The sequence below is a fragment of the Zosterops lateralis genome (genome assembly GCF_965231275.1).
Source record: "Zosterops lateralis genome assembly, chromosome: 8".
NCBI lineage: Eukaryota > Metazoa > Chordata > Aves > Passeriformes > Zosteropidae > Zosterops > Zosterops lateralis.
Genome location: NC_139768.1, coordinates 17,119,062 through 17,139,228, shown reverse-complemented (window position 1 = coordinate 17,139,228; position 20,167 = coordinate 17,119,062). Strand labels below are relative to the sequence as shown.

Here is a 20,167-nt window from a genome sequence, read left to right as displayed (position 1 = left end):
GCCTTAGAAAAGACAACAAATTTAGTGGCAGTACAGCAGATTTCAATAGAAATTAATTTGTCCTAAGGCTGAATACTAAGCAAAGGAAAAAAAAAAAGGAGATAAGGTGCCAAGATTTTCCCATTTTAAAGCTCTGCTCAGGCTCTTTAGTGACAAGTAATCTCTGGCATTTCCACCTCCTGGAGCACTCCAGCACATTGGTTCAAGAGGAGTAGACTCCAGCATACAATGGGGGAGGTATTGTAAGGGTATGGCCTTTCTGCAACCTCCTTCTGTTACTTCACTTACCCTGATAACTGAAAAATTAAGATCATTATGGGTTTTTATGTTTGTTTGGACTGGTCTTGTCTCTTGATGCAGCTAAAGAGCAGCATGCAGTGGATCTGACTCTGCCTCTACTCAGGAGCCTAGTCAGAGCTAATCACTTAAAATAGGAAAGGCTGTACCATCAAGAAGATAAATGGCAAATATTTATCCAAACAGCATCATGATACTCCCCACTCAAGGACTGTAGCATCAAACATATCACATCCACCAACACAGCCCTGCAGTTCTCCCGGAACACAATCTGTGTGAGGAAAGATGTTGGCAGCCCCAGTAATACACAACTTTGTTTCACTACAGGCCAGACCTTAACTCCTGCTTGTTTTGCTCAGCACAAATCTGAATCATAAGGATTCCACATAACATAGGCAGAATGCTTCATCTTCAAACCTTCAGAGCAGTGGCAACATTTTATTTCACACCAGTGTTGTTTCCAAATAAATTGGCAACCCCCTTAAAGAAGGAGCTTTATCCCTGGTGTCAGATTGTGCGCCACAAACACAAGCAACATGCCAGAAACACATTCAGAACTACAGAACTGTGAAGAATACATGTATATGAAAAGTGCTGATGCAATTCTCAGTACAAACTCTCAGGGTGACATATCATGTTGGCTGGCTTGGAAGATCTTGTTCGGGACTGTGGGTAATTTGGTTTGGGTGTTTTGTTTATTTTACCAATGAGAGCTAGGGAAAAAAAATAAAAAAAGGGATGGTTTTCCTGGAGAAGTAAAGCTTCTCAGAACTGGAACAGCATGAGAAACTGGTCTGCTTCAATTCCACTCAATTTCACTTACGGAGAGAGGGAAGAAGAACAAGCAATGAAGGAAACACAGGGAGAGACTCAACCGCTTGATGTTAGTTATCCATGTCTGAGCTAGTCACCAAGACTCCTTTTAAGAAAAGCAAGACACTTCTAAAACTGCTCATTTTTCAAGCCTTAGAATCTTCCACCTCTCCTGACAGCAAAAAAGCTCACAGTGCCTAATGCAGAAGGAGATGACTCCACCAGAGACATGTGATCTGGTTGAGATGGATTCCATGATCTCTTCCCTGTTCCCAGAAGGAAGATTGAAGGCAAGCCCAAGGAAGATCAAGCATACAACAGCCTGGGTACACTCCATCACTGCAAGAAGCATGTATAGATGTCACTTATAGAATGAAAAGCAATAGAAAACAGACAAAACAAATTCACAGAGCTTTGATATTCATAGACTTTCATCTATACACACATAAGAAGGGCACCAGGAACACACATAAAAGGCTATAACCAAATAAAATTAAATATTATTTGTTGCTATGAAATCAGGTCTCTTGGCCTCAGAAAATATATAGTGAGACTCTCTATTAGTTTCCTGCCTGCCCGCCAGCCATCCAAGAGCGCAAATGATGTCAGATAAAGTGAGGAAGATCTGCTGAACTACGTGCATTTAGAGGAACAATTCATTTATTACACAAAAAAAAATTATACTTCCTCCAGAAAATACATACAGCTGATGGTGGAAAGATGTATTCAAAATAAATACAGCAGGGTGAGAACAGGTCTAGTGGTAACAACTTGGCAGCAGCTGACACATTATGGAAGAGGAGGGTCAGATTAGCCTGGCCTGCTTGGCCTCAGAAGAGCATGATCCCAAGCAGTAGCTCAGATTGCTTACATGAAAAAAATGGCTCTGATCCCAGAAAAGCACAAAGCAAACTAACACCTTCCCAGCTAGAGCTGGTGGGAAAAATCTACAAGATGTGTGGAGGGTTCCTGCCAAAAACTCAAACCAGGGCAGAGGAAAAATAAAATTAGGTCAACACTTCTGTAGGAAATTGGACTGCATGCAAAGGATAACTCAGAAAAGTCAGCTGTAGGGTCTTAAATTTTCTCTACAAAAGGAAGAAAACCATTAGCACTAGAAAAAAATTAAAGGCTTAGAAAAAGTTGCAAATTCTCAGAAAATTCCACGTTTTATCTTTTCTCTACACTTGTGTGTTACAGATGAAATTGTAAAAGAAGAAGGGTGTCATCATTAATATTTCAGAAAGGTCATTCCTAGAAGAAAAATGAACTGGAGGAAAAATTCACAACACTTTTCAGTCTCTGGAGTACAGAAAAGATAAGCCATGTCTGACAACAGCCAGCTGAACAGAGGATAGATTCAGTACAGCCATCAAGACAGCTATTGGTACCCCAGAAACACACCCTACTTCTTTATCACCTCTTCCATCCCTGCTTTTTTAAGGACAGATGTTCACCTCTCCCTTTCACAGCATCAGTGTAATGTTTAAACTGTGAGGTCTATAGAAAACCCTTTCTCAGGTTCTCCTGGGAGGCAGGACATGTTACTTCCAGCATTGTAGGTACAGGACTCAAGTATAAAATATTTCAGTTGTGTGGCTGAAACCAGGTCAGGAGCAACCCTTGGCAGGGAAGTGGCTTTACTATCCACAGCAGAAAAGGCTGCATTCAAAGAAAGATTCAGGGTGTTCCTCTCTTTCTTCTATTCCACTATTCCCCTCTGTCTGGGCCTTTGTGAAACACCTCTAGAGTGTCAAGAGTTACCAATAGAGACACAAAGGATAATGTCACCTTCCAGCTGAAAACCAACTCAAGAACTACCTGTGCTTGTTCCTTCCAACCTCTCCAAGTGAAACACCTTTCCCTGCCACCTTTCAAGGCAGGGCTCCAGTGGTACCAAGATCTGAAACTTGGAAGTGCCTCTGCACCCTTAAATAATGGAAAAAAAGAGCTTATCCTTTTCTTCTCTTGTCACAGGCTGCCTGGAAACCAAAATTCAGGTAAGCCACCCTTGACAGCTCTACACTAAAGAAACTAAAAATAAATCCTACTTTTCGAGCCAAAAGATTTGTGCAACAGCTGGTGGGGCTGAACTTAGTAGAAAGAAGTCTACCAGCACCAAATTTATGGTCTTTGTTTACACAGAGTAGTAAAAACTAGTAATTGTAATGAAAACAAATGGACCAGTTTATCTCTTTACTTTGATTTCCTTTCCAGGTGATTAAAAGCTGCATCAAGAGACCTCATTGCAGCCCAGGGTTCTTTTCTAGCATTGTACAGCCAGATTGTCTTAGGCATGGAAAGAGAATATGCCCAGACTAAACCATGTCTGAGACTCACCAGAGCTGCTCAGTTCCCTACAGATGTTGTGTAATAAATGGGACACAAAGAACAGGCTATTTTGAAAACTGGTCAAGACAGAAATTAAATACTAAATACATTTTTGTCATCTGTCCCATACAGAGAGGAAAAAAAAGTTTCAGAAGCTGGGAAGTTGGTTTTTTTGCATTTAAAGAAAAAATATTCCACATGCTTGTCAGTAAGATTAGGTCTTCAGGGCAAAAGAAACTCAGTCTCCATCCCACACAGTAAGACACTGGTCAGGGATGTTCTGCACAAAGACCAAATGCTTTGGAAATGTCTGACTTTGGGATGCAATTGTATAGCTCAATTCCAGCCTGGTTTTAATGAGGCAAGACAGGTAAAGACACTGATGTCACGCTTCATGATTTCATAGTTTAAAAAAAATGCTTTCACTCAATGGGTCCACTTTAAACCTGATGCTGAAAGCAAGACTTGGCTCTCTATGCTTTGCCACTACATCTCCAAGAAAAAGACGAAAGCGGATTAAACTGGTGAAAAAATAAGTCCATTTAAAAATCTGCACAATTCAATTTTTCTTAAGCCTTACTGGCACCAAGTACACTCAGCCAAAAATTTGGTATTTCTGCTAAGGGCAGAGCATCTTTTGCTTTTCTACTCCATGACTGGTTTCTAGAGGAGCAAGAAGTCCAGATACAGCTACAACAGAAGCAGAGTCACAAAGGAGTACCACAAAGAGTTCAAGGCATGTTTTAACCCTGGGAAGAAAAAAAGGCTCTCTTTTTTTTTGTGCTTTTCCCCCACCTCCAGAGAGTGGTGCAGAACCAGGATGAAAAACATTACTTCCATATTTTTTTTTTTCTTAAACTGAAGATCTGGAGAAAAAATATGTTCAATTTGGTCAATCAAAACACATTTCAATCATTTCTAAGGAATTTAGCTTTAGCAACTCGCAAAAGGAACTATAAATAGAAATGCCATTTTGAGGGAGGCTAACTTTTCTGATTGCTTATTAATTCCTTTCTCCATGGTATTTTAACCATTTCAAAAGCAGCTATAGAGTTTGAGGAAGGACTAAAGTAGAGAACAGGAACAAGGAAACAATACTGGGACCATGAAGAGATCAGAATAGGATGGAGATTGCAGAGCTGCCGCCTACTACCAGAGGCTACAGAGGTGCACCAGGAGTTATATTTACCAGTATTTCTTCCATTTGCATCCAATGGGCTCAGCCAGAGGCAGAGGGAGGTTTCAGGTTGCTCCTGCTGTCCACAGAGGCTGCTTCACTCCTTTTGCCCTCAAATCAGCTCTTTAACATTCACAAAGGACTGAATGGCCTCTAATGGCTGCTGATGTTCCTGTCTCAAAGCCAGGCTGATCCCTTAGCCCAGTTTCTTCAGCTAAAAAATCACTAGGCAGTGTTGGGTCTGAGGTCTGTGCTAATTGGATCCACCAGCCAGGTGGATGAACCACTGCTGCTGTGCAGGTCAGCCTGCACTGAGGAGTCCTGTGCCCTCCCAGCCCAACTGGAAAATTTCCTTTACTCCTGGGGGCTTCACATTGCAGCCCATTAGAAGTCCCTCTTTACACTCCATCAATGGTTATACTCCAGAAGTTTAACAATAAGGGGAAATAAATGTGAACCACATGTCTAATGGGAAGATTTTTCATTCAAATGTGCTTTATTGTGTGATATATGCCTTTAATTACAGTGCAAGCATCTGGGTACATTTGTTGCTATTACAGACCAATCTTTCATGTTTATTGAGCATAAGACTACAAGGGACAAAGCAGGAGAGGCTGAGACATTAGCCAAAGTGGGACATAAAGCTACAATCACATGCTTGGCTGTTCCTCTCCTCCTTCCTTTACAAACCCTGTGGCACTATCTGTTAACCTCTATATTATACAGACCAGGATTTAATGGCAGAGGGATTTTTTCAGATTAGTGGAAGAAATAGATTTTACACAACCAAACCACCTTCTAAATTCATATATGATTTTTCTGATTGATTTCTTTATGTGGAAGAAAACATTTCTGAAAGTGTGTACATGGGCACTAATGAATAGGTTTTGAAACTGCATTTAGAACAGCATTTTTTTCTGAGACGTAGTCATTGTTCATGTAAAAAACTTTACACAGCTTGAAAAAATATTAGTTTGGTCTCAAGCAGTATGTGTCATTTAGGCAAAATTAAAGCAATGTATTCTGGCCCAGTTTAAATTGTATGTTATTTAACACACACATCTGCCACCCAATACAGTTTGCCATTCATCAGCATTTTCACAGACAAGGGTGGTTACTCAAAACAGTTCCCCCATTTTTATGACCCACCACCCTGAGACATTGAGCAGACAAACACCTGAACTCATTACAAACACCTGAACTCATCTCACACAGGTGAAAATGCTGTTCTCACTTGGGATCAGCCCTGACAGAGGGCAGTTGCCCATTCCATTCAGTTCCCATCTCACCAGCTGAAGAGCAGCAGACCTCACAGGTCCTTAGGAGCTGCACCCCCCTTCTCAGTGTCGTATTTCTTCACAAAGTCAGAGGTGTCTCACAAACTGTCCATACTCTTGTACTCCATCCCTCCATGAGGGCACTGTGCTCCCTCAGCCTGAGGCCATGGGTCTGTCAGGGGTCAGGGGTATATGGTGCAGAGCAGGCATTGATAGGCAGCCACCAAAAACATCCTATCTCCACCTGTTTTGGTCATGGATATGCCCCCAGTGCCATCCCTAAAGTCTTCTGGGAAACTACATTAGACAGACAGATACTGGTTAGGACATGCACACATTCTGCACTGGGAGAAATCCCTCTCTGGACAGCTCTGGTCCACACACACAGCCTATGCTCTATACTGCCCTGGACAAAGGGCAAATACTGGACCAAACCAGCCCAGAGAAAAGCCCACCTTAGTTCATGGGAGTCTTATGTCCCCCAAAAGAGAACACAGAAGCTGGTCATAGGAAAACTCTTACTGTGAAACACATTCTATGAACAAAAAGATTATGAAAACAAGGTAGAAAACTTCAATTTGTGATAGCATTGAAGATACAGCTCCAGCAAATATTATCTCCTGCTCAAACATCCCAGCTCTTGCGCAATTCATTCTTTTAGGCCATCTCCATTATCATGTACTTTTCATATCCTGTCCTATAATGAATCAAGAGGCTTCTGCAAGCTTGAACATACAATATAATACAGAAAGTTAGATTCCTTTCACTCTCACTCTCCTACTCAACAGCCAACTCTGGTCTCCACTGCTATCTTGAAGATATTCTCCAGTACTGCTCTTACTGTAACACTTAAAGTCCAGTGGAATAATTTAGTAATTCAGCTAGAGGTGTCTAGCCAGCCAAATTTCTTTTTGACCAGATTCCCTGTCAATCCATGCATTGACAACAGACAACAAGTGAAGGGAAAAGCAGAGCCTGAATACACAGGCATCCATCTCCACACATTCACAGCCGAGCCAGAGATCACATGCAGGAAGGGAAGAGTAAGAGCTCTCATGGAAAATGCGAGATTCCTCCCTGCACCTCACAGGGATTCAGTTCATCCAATCCAAACATGCAAGGGAGACTGTTTACTGGAGGAGCCCAAATGAACAGCATCACTGTAAATACCAGCCACCATCAAGAACAATTTAGCTTGACAGCTGGAGCAGAAACTGTCACTGCAGCAAGGCATCACTGCCAGAAAAATCACCAAATGAGAAACTCACATGTTCCAGGGATCCCCCCAGGCTGCTGGGCAGACACCATTTACACTGTCATCTTTGATTCATCCATCACCCAGTTCTTGCAATCAAACTGTGTACCTTTGGAATAAATGAATCTGCTGTTGCAGATCATGCAAGAAAAAGGAAGTTCTTATCTAGCCTCTCTCAGCAGTTCTCTAAGTTTGTAAATATTCTGTGGTGTCTATACTTAAGCTATTTACCCCATTTAATTAAAACCCTAGGTACTTTCAAGCCACCTTATGAAGTAGTGTGAAGAAAAAAAGCCCCTACAAAGCCCCAGGACTACACCAACTCAATTCAAGGCAACAACTATAGTCAACAACTTCCCAGACTTCATTTAATGTAACTTTAATTTCTGATATTAACCTAGGTTCACAGTGATGGTACAGCATAACTCATAGTGGAAGGCTGCAAAGAAAAAATAAAGCAGCTTTTTCCATGCTGTCACTAGAGAAAAAGTACAAGTCATGTAGCTAGGGAATATAATTCTCAATTTTGGAGCAGAACTTTGAGACTCGTGACATTTGTGCCGCTGGGGATGTGTGCATAACTCTTGTGGACTTGCACTGAGATCTGAAAAAATCAACTGGCCTGAAGCAAGTGCTGTGTTAGAGGACAAAACTAGAGTCCTGTTTTGGCAGCAAAACTTTTGATGACATTATTGTTCTCTTATTATATGGCAGGAAAGTCCCCTTGGGTCCAGTATATTCTGCTAACATGTTATTTGTACGTGCTGTTATCTCTTGAACACTGCAAGTAGAAAATGCTACAGAATCTATATTCAGACAGTTTATGATCATTGAACCTCTGGCAGAAATGAGTTGCCCAAGGTAGGAGGCTGTGGGAAGGATCCCGTTTTCCTCCCTTTGCACTGCACAATCACAAGGATTTTCTATAAGGCTTTAAGCTTTGTTGTTTCTTTGATCAATTGTCCTCCTCTCAAAAATATCACCCTTCATTTTGGTGCCTCTGCTCCTCCTTTTATCATACCCACAATACTTCCAATGAACCAAAATTTTACTGCATCACGCCCTAACTTTCATTTTACATCCACCCATAGTCCTATAAAAATCAACTGAACACAAAGCTAAAGAATTTTATTACTCTGGAAAAACTTCTTGTAACTGTCACAAAACTACTGTGGGGTTTCTACTGCAAAAATTCAAACCTGCACACAGGTGTGTGCACACCCTACACAAACATGTCACCATTCTTCTCCCACACAACCAATACGGACTCCCAGCTGAAATATGCACCAAAACACAACTGAAGATGTGCAGCATTTGCAACCATGAATACAGTTATGTGTCTTAGAAGCATAAATGCTCTGCAGAAGAACAGTGCTGGAATCAGGACATTATGAAAATCTTGGGGGTTTTGCTTTTTTTTTTTTTTTTTTTTTTTTTTTTAATGGTAAAATTTCTAATTCTACTAGCTGTGAGGAAGCATTGGAAAAACATGGTTTTCAACACTTCCTCAGTCCCAGAAGCACCAAGAGACATATAAGAGAGGACAACTGAAACTATTCCAACACCTCCCTGATTTTTTCTCTGCCAAGCTCATTACTTTTTTAAGGACCAATTCATTATTTCTAAACACTTGTGGTTTTGGCTCCTGAGGTGTTAGACCAAAAATCCAGGAACCAGGCTTCTTTTTCATCATTGACACAATAAGCATGAAAAGCTGAAACACTCATCTGTGCCTACTGAGGGGTAGAGGAGTTACCGCTTTTCCTCTAGCACCTTCATTCCCCAGAAAAATTGATTACATGAAGTTTCTATCAGAAGGGGGGGAAAAAAGGAGAAAAAAAGGAGAAAAAAAGGAGAAAAAAAAAAGAGATAAGTGAATTTTCATATGTCAAGGTTGAACAAAAGAAATAAGTAGTTACCTTAACACAAGTAAAAGCTTGCACACAGACTCTCTGTCCAGTGACTCTGCATCTCTCATCAGGCAGATTTTAGACGGGAAAAAACCCTGTGCACTGGGAGGCATAAAGTACATCTATCTTGTTTAATGTGAGAAAAGAATACTGTACATGTTTTCAGGTCAGATCCTCCAGTAATGTTAATCAGCATTTCCCTGCTAAAATCAATGGACTCACACTGAATATCAGCTGCTGCATGTGTGACTGTTTACTATTTTGTAAAGCACTTCAGGTATGCTATCAGAACAGAACATGGTCCATTTCCCCACTGAAAACAAGCACTGGAGACAGGGATGGTTTGTTGTGACTCAAAAAGGAGAGCCAAGAGTGACAGAGAGGAGCCTGCTTGCAAAGGGCAATCCGAGAAAAAACATACAAGCTTCTAGTATTACATAAACCTGTTTCACACAATAGACACAAAGTAATTCGAAATTAGATGTGTGAGCTTTTTAAAGATTGCTGTGCTACAACATAAAAGAAGGACCCCCTATGCCTTGCAGCCCATTTACTACTACAGCACCTGCTGATGAGAAACTCTCACATAGGGTCTCCACCCCAACCATACTGGATGTTCTGCCAGGACATAAATACCAGCTCCTACCTATTGCCTTCTGGAGTTTTTCTTTATTTGTCTCTCAGATATGCATCTCTCAACTGTATAAAAAGCCCTTGATTTCAGGAAGCTGAAACACTCCTTTCTTAGGGGCAGAACAGAGGGCAAGGGCCAGCCTGCTATTTCTAGCCCTGCCATTCCTACTCCTGACTGCAATCTCCCAGTCCAGCACACAGAAATGCACCCCGTTCTTGGTTGCTGGTGATGTAACAAACACACATGTGCAGCTGCTTGTTTGGGGTGATGAGGGGGAAAGGACGATACCTTCACCCCTCAGCATGATCCATCCTGCTGGCTGCCTCAAGGGAAAGAAAAACAGAAGGTTGAGAATACCTTCTTTGCTTGCACATCATGTTTGCTCTCTCCTCTGGGTAAGAGTCATTAGAATCTGTAGGCATGATAACAGAAACTAGGAAACTTAATGCTTTTTGCTGTTTTTATCATATTGGAATCGCATCCCATGTAATCCATTTTGCACGCATCCAAGACAGCAGGGTTGGTTTCAAGTTCCCTAATCTCAGGTAATATAGCAAATAGTTACATCTCAGCAAAGGAAATTACTTCCTTGACACTCAGCGGAGGCCTCGTCAATACAAATGAGTCCAAGGTACAATTTACCTCATCCTGAAAGAGTCACCTACATTTGCTTCCAGAAATCAATCAACACCATTCACTAGATCACCACCAACTACGATGCGAAGCCTCGACATCCAATGTAGGCGCACATTGCAACATTTTAGATCCCTACAGTCAGGCAAAATAAATCATGCCCCTGGTGTTCTTATTCTTCAGCCTTCTTCACTCCTTCATTTTTATTCCCATCTGCTATATTTATAACCACTCTTCACCCCACTTAGGCTGCAGATAAAATCAATATACGGCCATGATTTAGCATGGCCCAGGAATAAGCCACAGGATCCTTGCTCTGTTACACAATAAACTAGGTTGCTCCAGCAGAAGAGCACATTTAAGCATCAAATGTGTCTCGCTCCATTTATCTCTATATTTTCCTTTTCAAAGTAAAACCTGCTCACGAAGTGACTTTAACATAAATAACAAGCAATAGGAAAGTCTGTTCTGGCTAAATCCTGTTTCACAAGCCGTTACTTTCTCTTTGCCATCACAAATCATCACAAGCCCAAAGTTCAGTATTTTGCCAGGACAAAATTCATTGGGCACTTCTGAAGTAGAGCCAAGGTTGCATAATTTAATTTCCCATCTCCTATTAAAACTGCCAGGCATACCATAATCAGAATGATAAATGCAGAGTCATACGTCTTTTTTCTGACAGTAATGCCCATCAATACTTCAAATGCAAACAATTGTGACATCTGACTTTATAAAAATTACCAGGTGCACCAACATCACTTAATTAAATCATTTTAAAACTGCTTTTGTTACATTTAATGAATGATATATTATACTGCAATGAAACATGCAGCAATACAAATACTTCACAATGCCAACAATTAAGGCTCACTTCACTTACGGCAATTGACAACACAAGTGCTCCTCACTTCATTCAGCTTGTGCATTCCAAATGAACTGGTTAGCAAAAAGGGTGCTTCTTTGCTAATGAGTTTTGTAATCAAGGCATCTATTTTAATTTCAAATTGGCTAGATTGGGGGAAATTGCTGAACTAAATGACTGGTTCTAATTAGGATTATAAAAATATTCATCATGCTGCAGAATTAGCGCAAGGTCTTGATTTACTGACATTTGCATATAGCTTTAGTTTAAGGGTGGAAAAACCTTCCTGATAAATTGTCTTCCTTTAATGAATTGAACAAACACTATATCTGTTTTAGTCGTCCTTTCATTTAAAGGCACTGATACATATTCATGATTTGTAAATGAAGTTAAGTGATTTCAATTCTTCAGTTCATTATCATATTGAAGAAGAGACTTCTGTAAATTGCCTTTAAATATTCCCAATCTCAAGGGTTTGGTGTGCGGTTTGGTTCTTTTTTGCTTGGTTTGTGTTTTTCTAACTTTACTAACATTTCAGTTTATCTGTTTGATGAAGCCCTGCCTGCCCGGGAGAGCTGCTGGCAGGTGGCTTGTCCAGCAACACAGACACATGATATGTTTGTAGAACCTGATGTTCTTAGGAGAGTATTTAAAAGGCAAAGAGATGAAAGGCTTATTTGTGGCTAAGTCATGGGAACAGGACTCGATCTGCGTTCAGTTTCTGACTTTGTTATAGTCCTCAGTGGTAGTTAGGCAGTGAAACACTTTAATGACCTGTGCCTGAATACACTAGGGATACTCAGGGGACACCACTTTGTCTGTCAGCCTCACGTTTAATTGCAAACACTCTCAGGCAGGGATTGCTTCTTAATATGAATGTGCAATACAATGGACCAGCCAGTATGGTAGAGATTTCTATGAGCAGTTACTATAATATGGCTTGTATTAAACGTGAAACACTACGTGTTCCTTTACAGGTGGGCAACATACACTATTTCCTTCCTCAGTATGGTAAACCTGTAGGGCTAATTCTTATTTTATGGCAGCTTCTTCAATCTCTTTCCCTTTGGAGTGAAGAAAAGAATGCAGTAGGTGTGCCTCCAGCTGCACTCTGTGGGGTGCTCAAATGTCAAGTGACTGGTGCAATGTAAATCTGAAAGCTGAGCATTGTATCCATAGGACTGGAATCACAGTCATTGTGCTCTTCAGTTATCAATGAATCATGATGAGAAATTAGCCCTGGTGTGTTCCCTCACATCATATAATGAAATGGTGATTCTACCATGAGGATCCACGGAGGAGCAGAAAGAACTTATTTTCCTTGTTAAAAGTAGTCTTCACATCTTGCTAAGAAAAACTGAGTTTTACCCAAGAAGTGTGGTTTTGAACTGTTGTTGATAAAAGGAGTAGTTACTCACACTTCTGACAACTTCTGACAACTACAATCACATTTAAATTCCAGGAGCAGGAGTGCTGCTGAGGAGCAGGTAACAGGTCTGTGTGCCTGCTGATTCATATCAAAATGAGATGTGAGGCAGACACCAACCTGCCTCTCCTCATCAGCCCCATACCTCAGCTCCTAAGGAAAGAAAACCCACAGGCCTGGGCCAGAGTCACATCTCACTTCAGACATGCAGCAACTCTCACTGCTTAATTTCAGCACATCTGAAAGATATATTTATTTATTTAGCAGTAGCAGCTGCTATCCTGGAATCACATTTCCAACATTAGGAGTTCCAACTCAAAGTACAATAGCCTCACACAAGCACAACCCTGAAGCCTCCGTGTGCCCAGATTTCCTTAAGGGGCACAAAAATCTGAGACCAAGGAGCACTTACTGGAGAGGCATTCAAGACAGGACTGGACTGGATGATAGATAATCACATCTAGGCTCCCTTTCCCATGAAAGGTTGGACGAGATGATCTTTCAAGATCCCTTTCAAATTGGATTGGTCCATATGTTCATGAAAACAGCTCATCACAAAGAATCCCAAAGATGAATGGATGCTTGGAATAAGGTGCCTGTATTCCTAGAAGCAACTCCCCCTGGATTTCTCTGGCAGCACTCTGCCCAATTGCACATTGTCAAAAAAACCACCAACCAAACAACCCCACCCTTAGCTGCCTTTTTCCCTATGTCATACTGGAAGACTGGGCCTAAATTCCAGGGGAGCATTTTACCTGGAGCAGAGACACTGCCTTTGTGGCTCTGGTTCTGTGTCTAGCACATTAAAAAAAAAAAAAAAATCCATACAAAAAAACACCAAAACCCAACAAACTTCCCACGTAGTCCCAGTGTTATCTGTGATTTTTTTATTTTAATAAATTCAGCAGTGTCTAGTCAAGATGGTCAAGGCTGTGACAGGCACTGCATCCCATTTTCAGATGAAAACTTGCCACATCTCCCACACCAAAGGAATCTCCCCAGTCAGACCTGATACTGTCTGCCAGGTGCAACTTGGTGATACAGCAGAATTTTATCTTGCACCTCTTATTTATCATCTCACCTGCATTCTTTTCTTCACTTTCTGCTGAAGATTAAGCTCTGTGGAGGGAGAAGCCACTGATTGCCAAACTTCTTGTTTATCCAATATTCTCAAATTTGTAATGGTGTAGCTGGGGAATTTAAATTGGCGTATTACTGAATTATTCTGCCTCTTACCTATTCCCAGTAGGCTCCAAATCACAGTTTGGTCTGTAAGGAAGAGGTGAAATTCTATCACATTGCATACCTGGGTTTTTTTTCTCTTAACAATAGTAGTTTGAAATATTTTAAATATCTCTCTCCCTATTCACTAATATTTTCTCTTTAAAACAAATTATCTTTTTTAATTATCTTTTAAACAAATATTTATGCAATAGAGTTTTGCATGTTGCTCCAAGAATCTCAATGTCATTCTGAGAGAAACTTCATGGAGTTGAAACTCCCTTCCATTTCTACCTCCAGACTCATCCATTCTCCACAGAGGTACTGGAGTCTGGGAAGTTTTGCCCATTGAGAATTAGTAGGATTAGTTTCTTGGATAAATGAGACAAATAATCAGACACTCAACATATTAGCATCAGAAAAGTAAGATCAACTCAAGATTTTCCTCCCCAATCACTGTGAATGGCAGCAATGAAATCAGTACCTTAAACTCTCACAGCATTCCACAGAGCAGTTCCCCACTTTCCATTAGACAATATTGCACCTTTTTTTCATATATTCCCCTTCCCACCACATTTTGATCCAAGGATTGTTTAAAATGGCTTCTTACGTATTTTCTGCAAATACCCACAAAACCTGGAGGCTGCAGGTCCATTTTCCCTCTGTACTGAATGATAGATCCAACTGTCAATATAGACACTCCCTGTGAGACCCAGTCTGACCCACAGCAAATTGTCTGTAACATTTACATAGTTTGCACCTTCTGCCAAAGGCAACTTAGGGGGCCATTAACAGAACCAACATGTGCACACATCAGATTGCACTATTTTATCAATAAAGTACATGCATACACACGAAGCTACTGGGAAGAGATCCAAGATTTTCAACTCACAAGATGCATTTAATCTCCCAAGACCTGATAGTTGTACAGTGTCACATGGCTGCTTAGGGGGGAATAGTAAACCCACCCATATTTGCTTAGAGCCCTGTAAAAATTCCTCCAGCCTGTGCTTTATATACTGTGGGAAGACATCAGGGTCTATGAACTTGCTACATGTTCATGCCCACACACACAGATTTCTTGGCTCAGCCCTGCTGCATTTATGCGATGATACAGGAGAGTTAGCGAGGCAGAGGAGGGTCCTAATTGGCTATAAAAATTAAGAACAGGAACGATATGCTGTGTTGACTCATACCAAGGAAGTATCTTCAATAACTCCTTGGATACTACAAAGAGAAAACAAATGGTGGTAGCTGAGATTTGTCCTTAAATCAACGAAGTAACCAGCAGCCACACAGCTATATATCTTTCAGAAAGCCTTCTGAGCTCCATCTTAACTCAGTTGTTTTCTGGGAATTGCCCTAACCAGGAAAAGCAGGACAATACCTATGTGAGAGTTAATGAAAGATTTGATGACTGAATTGTTTTTATATTCAATCATTTCAGTTGATGGAAATGGTAACATTACCAAAGTCTTTGGCTTTCTCAGTATGAAGCCATATTTGAAGAAGATCTGTTGAGAAGTGATGGGCTCCTCCTCTTAAAGAAGAAAGTCTTAGAATATGGAATAGACTTTACAAAGCATCAGCTTGGAAGGGACAATAATTCTATTAAGAGGGCACTCAAAATGTGTTGGTTGTTTCAGTTGGTTAGTTGTTTCTTTAATCAAATAGATAAATACCTTAACATTGTTGTCAACTGTGCAGAAGTTAGCTAAAACCAAGGAGGGATGTTTAGAATAAACCAGTCATTAAAAAAAGGCTTGAATCACAGCCATAGAACTGTAGGTCAGATGACCTTTGAGTAAAGCTATTTAATGAGAAGATCCAAAACACTATTTGTATTTCATTCTAAAACTTTAATATGGTTTTCTATTTTTATAAGCAAAAAAATTTTAAAATCTTTTTATCTAGGCAGTAAAGAAATTCATTATAGGGATATGAACTGTCCCTATTTAATTTTATTTTACTGTATGGAACAACATACTAAGCAAAATGGATTTTAAGATTCATCATTCTCATTTATTTCCAAATTGACCACAGCTTGCTTAAAACACCACATTATTATTATTTTTAATTGAAAGGAAACTAATAAGATAAATATTAATCTGAAATATATCCTTTTATCTAGGATATGAAATTAATTTTTTCCACTTGTTTACACATTCACAGTTATAAGAGCATGGATTAGATCTTCCCTTAATAGTTTCTGCTGCTGGGAGTCAAACTGTATGTACTTGATTTGTTTTCAGAGTTATTTACATTTTTAAATCTGCCCCTAAACTAATCATTAAAATAAAATTTAAGGGTCAAACACACTTCTAAAACACAGAGAGGTGAAAGAATATGGTGTCCCACTGTAGCAGTAGCTGCACTGCAGAGCATACAGCAAGTCACCTTCCTTGTCACAGTATCTGTGGATGAATATTACCCACAGGTTACAGGCTAATGATAAACTTTCTATTTTATTGCATTGTCATGCATCAAACCAGAAGAGTTTCAGAGCAGTTCTATCCCCAAAAAATGGACACATGAACTGAGAAAGCAAGCACTATTTGATACAACTCCACCTGTAGGAAATGGGCACAAAAAAAAAAAAAAGACAGAGGAGTATGAGCAGAACTAGGCTGCAGTTGGACAATTGCCCATGCCAGCATGGTATCTCTTTGGGTAGCCTCCTCACAACTACAGAGCACCACTGCAGCCTCTCTAGACACTTATTTTAGAAGGTCTTGCTATCTCTTTTCTGCTGGCAGCAGAGAGATGACATGGTCATTGCCATTGGCATGATCCCATAACCATATCTCAGAGAGAAGGCATGGCACAGTAGAGTGGGAAAGTGTGAGATCCAGATCTGGCTTCTAGAGAAAAAGAGAGAACAACCACAACAGTCTTATGAAGATGCAAAAGACATGATTAATATTCTTAAGTATATGGGACTTAAAGCCTAAAAGTCACTTTGTTCTTGCACTGGCCTAACCGGAGAGAAGGTCAGGGCTGACCTCTGGTTCCCACTCGACTGTGGCAGTGTCCCTGTTTCCAGACATGCAGGAATGCGTCACACTGGCCTCTCAGAAGACTTCATCTGGGGATTTCACATGGCACTGCTGGCAGACTCTAACAGCACTGCCCCTTACCTCAGTATCAGCTGTGACTGCAGGGAAGCTCCGTGATCCTGACTCAGAGTGACAGTTCTTTCACAACTCTTACTAACCCAAGACATGGCTCAGCACAATCTATACCTCAGCTCTGTGAAGCAAACATTTCAATTGGGAAAATTACTGCTCCATGGGTCCATTTTAGGTCCCACATTGAACCAGCACTTCAGGCCACCCTTCTGAGCAGTGAAGGAAAGCATCACGAGTGGCCTTGAATGCAAAGGCAGACATAAAGGAAAAGCCTGAACCTGGCATTGCTCCATTTCCATCTGACTAACAAGCTTCAGACCAACTCATTTTTGCTCTCACACTTTGAACAATTTTATTCAGTTTCTGGGATAAAATGCAAGCAGCTTCAGAGTGTTTCTAGCTCAGTTCATTTTTCTTGTCTTTCTCCTGGGCAGAAGACAGCAGCTGAGGTGTGCACACAGATGCATTAGTTTGAAGGAGCAGAAACAAAAATGCTCCTGGCCTGCTATTGCTGTACTGGATCAGGGGAGCATTAGAACCACCTTACAGTCAATCACACGTGCCTTCCTTGTGTTTTGATTTCTTCTTCCAGTGACTAACATCAAAAAAAAGATTACGAAGCTCTGCTAGTAGAACTACAGGGCTTCAACCCAAGAGCAGATGCTCTGCACTCACTGCAGATGGATCTCTTTGCAAATGCAAACTCAGGATGTCTCATCTGGCTTATCATATACATGATCACCTCATCAGATGCCTCTTTCTTCCAAGTCTGTTTCTATAAACACCAGGATCATGCAGAATCATTACCTCCAGTTTAAAAGTAGCATCAAGCCATTTTGTGACATCAAATAAATAGATTGGTCGTTCCAGTTTACTTCAAAATCCCTGTAACACTGATCCTCTGAGTGCAGAAAACTATTTGACATTTGACTAACTCCTTCATACAGTAAGGAATTGATACTATGAAAGGAGTGTGTTTACAATAGCTTTGTTCTTGCAAATGTCACTCAAGAATCATCAGTAGCACAGCAGCAAAACACCTGGTGCCTGCCACAGCATTCTTTTAGCAAGTGGGAAGCAGAGCAATAGGAAATTATTTTATTATACTCTCAGCCACTAGTTTGGTAAAAACTTGCACTAGCTTTTCAAAGGAAATTCTAAAACAGAGGCACAGCATTTTAGCTGATAAAGTGGGATAGGATAAAGTAAAGTACAGTAGAGTATTGATAGATAATTAATTCAATTAATTTCCCAGCTGAGTGTGATTTTCCCATCATGGTAATTGCTGAGTGATCTCTCCCTGACTTTATTTTGACCCACAGGCCTTTTATTATATTTTCTGCCCTGTCCAGCTGAGGAGGGGAGTGACCAAGTGGCCTTGATGGGAACCTGGCATCTAGCCAGGGTCAACCCAACACCATGAGAGAAACTTAGTGGTTATTCAGCATGTTTTGCTTTCCAGAGTCTAGGGGTGACAGAAATATAAGAGAGGAAAGATGAAATTTTGTCAAGTTTTAAACTTTGTAGGATTTGTAACTTGATCATCCTGTGTCTGAGCTCTGGACTGTAGCAGAGACTGCTGCTCCAGAACTGAAGGACACATCTCCTTAGCCACAGCACCTTACCACCACATTGCACCTGCTCTGCTCAGCACCCTTCAGAACAGATGAGTGCTATGTAAGGGCAAACTTGCTAAGGACAAAGTAACACACTGGAGATGTCTCACTCACAGAAGACACTGCAAAGAGGCTTAAAAGTGGCACAGAGGAGTTTGTGATCTGTTGCTGCTCCCTGACTTTGAGTTTGCAAGCAGAATGAGCACCCCTCAATACTCAACAGCCAGCTGTTACAGACCAACCCAGTCTGAGTGCTCCATCCTCAGAGACAGAGCAGAAATCAGCACCTACAAATCAACAGATTTTTAGAACAGCTTCATATGTCATGTCAAATCTCTAAATCTTTTCATCTTTCATAGTATCACCACCACTGAAGTTTCCACACCCATCATGATCACTCTAACACTCAGCTCCTTTTAGCAAACTGGCTTTGGAGTCACTGGATGGCTTTTGAGCACATTAAAACCTGCAAAGTGAGAACTATAAAGAACCTGCAAAGCACACTATAAATTCTTCATCATCTCTGAAAGGGAGCAGCTCTAGACAATATTCTCTTCAACTCCCAGGTCAAAATTGTTGGATAATACCTTTTTCTGAACCAGAGATGGGGAAACAGAGTGGCATTTTAAAAACTTTTATTCCATTTTCAGTCTCATATGAAGGGTGAGACAGTACGGATAAGTCATGCCATCACAATCAGAAGCCAACTATTTCCTAATTACAATCCATTATAAGCCTTTCTTGGCCTATCAGCTTTTGCCACACAATGCTGTAAATGCCTTAAAGCCAATAATTTAAAATTACCCCTCGTGGGTCCTACTACAATGCATCTTTCATAGATCAATTTCCTCAAAGTATCCAGTCTTATTTGCAAGACCATCATTTGAAACTTGTTTCTAGTTCAATTTCTCTGTCAACAATGTCTGTCCTATTCCATGGCATTTCTAAGTCAGCATTTCTTATCTCAAAGTTTCCATACAGATGCATACTATGTGAGCCTTCTGTCAGGCTTTGAGAATTCTCTACAAATCCATTTCCCACATTTCCCCTCTCTCTTTAATGGAAAATACTTTGATGTTTTTGTTTGTTGTTCCCTCTGCACAGTAAAGTACACAAGTAACTATTACTAACATTGTTACTATAAAAGCTACTGAGCAAGAAAGCACTTGTAGACAAACTACTCAGCAAGAAACTATTTGTCAAAAAACTACTGGGCAAGAAACTACTGGGCAAGAAAATACTCGGCAAAAAACTACTTGGGAAGAAACAACTGCTCAAGAATCTACTCAGCAAGAAACTTCTCAGCAAGAAATGACTCAGGAAGAAACTACTCGGGAAGAAACTACTGGGCAAGAAACCACTGGACAAGAAACTATTTGGGAAAAAATACTTAGAAAGAAACTACTGGGCAAGAAACTACTCAGCATCAAGCCGGCATCAGGTGGGTTGTGTTGCTTCTACAGCCACAGCTCCTGGCAGGCATTGAGCTCAGACAAATTGTGGGAGCTTATGCCATGTTCTGTTACTGTTTGTAACAAATAATATTAATGCATATTATTAAATAATACATAGTATGTATTTGTATGT

General features: G+C 40.5%; 1 protein-coding gene and 1 long non-coding RNA gene across 2 annotated transcripts in view; one reads left to right on the top strand and one right to left on the bottom strand.

Annotated features, from left to right (window-relative positions):
- The window catches only part of LOC310912356, a 424,676-nt gene that overhangs the window by 187,032 nt on the left and 217,477 nt on the right, over nucleotides 1-20,167 (top strand). The window lies entirely within an intron of this gene.
- The window catches only part of SORCS3 (sortilin related VPS10 domain containing receptor 3), a 269,719-nt gene that overhangs the window by 99,458 nt on the left and 150,094 nt on the right, over nucleotides 1-20,167 (bottom strand). The window lies entirely within an intron of this gene.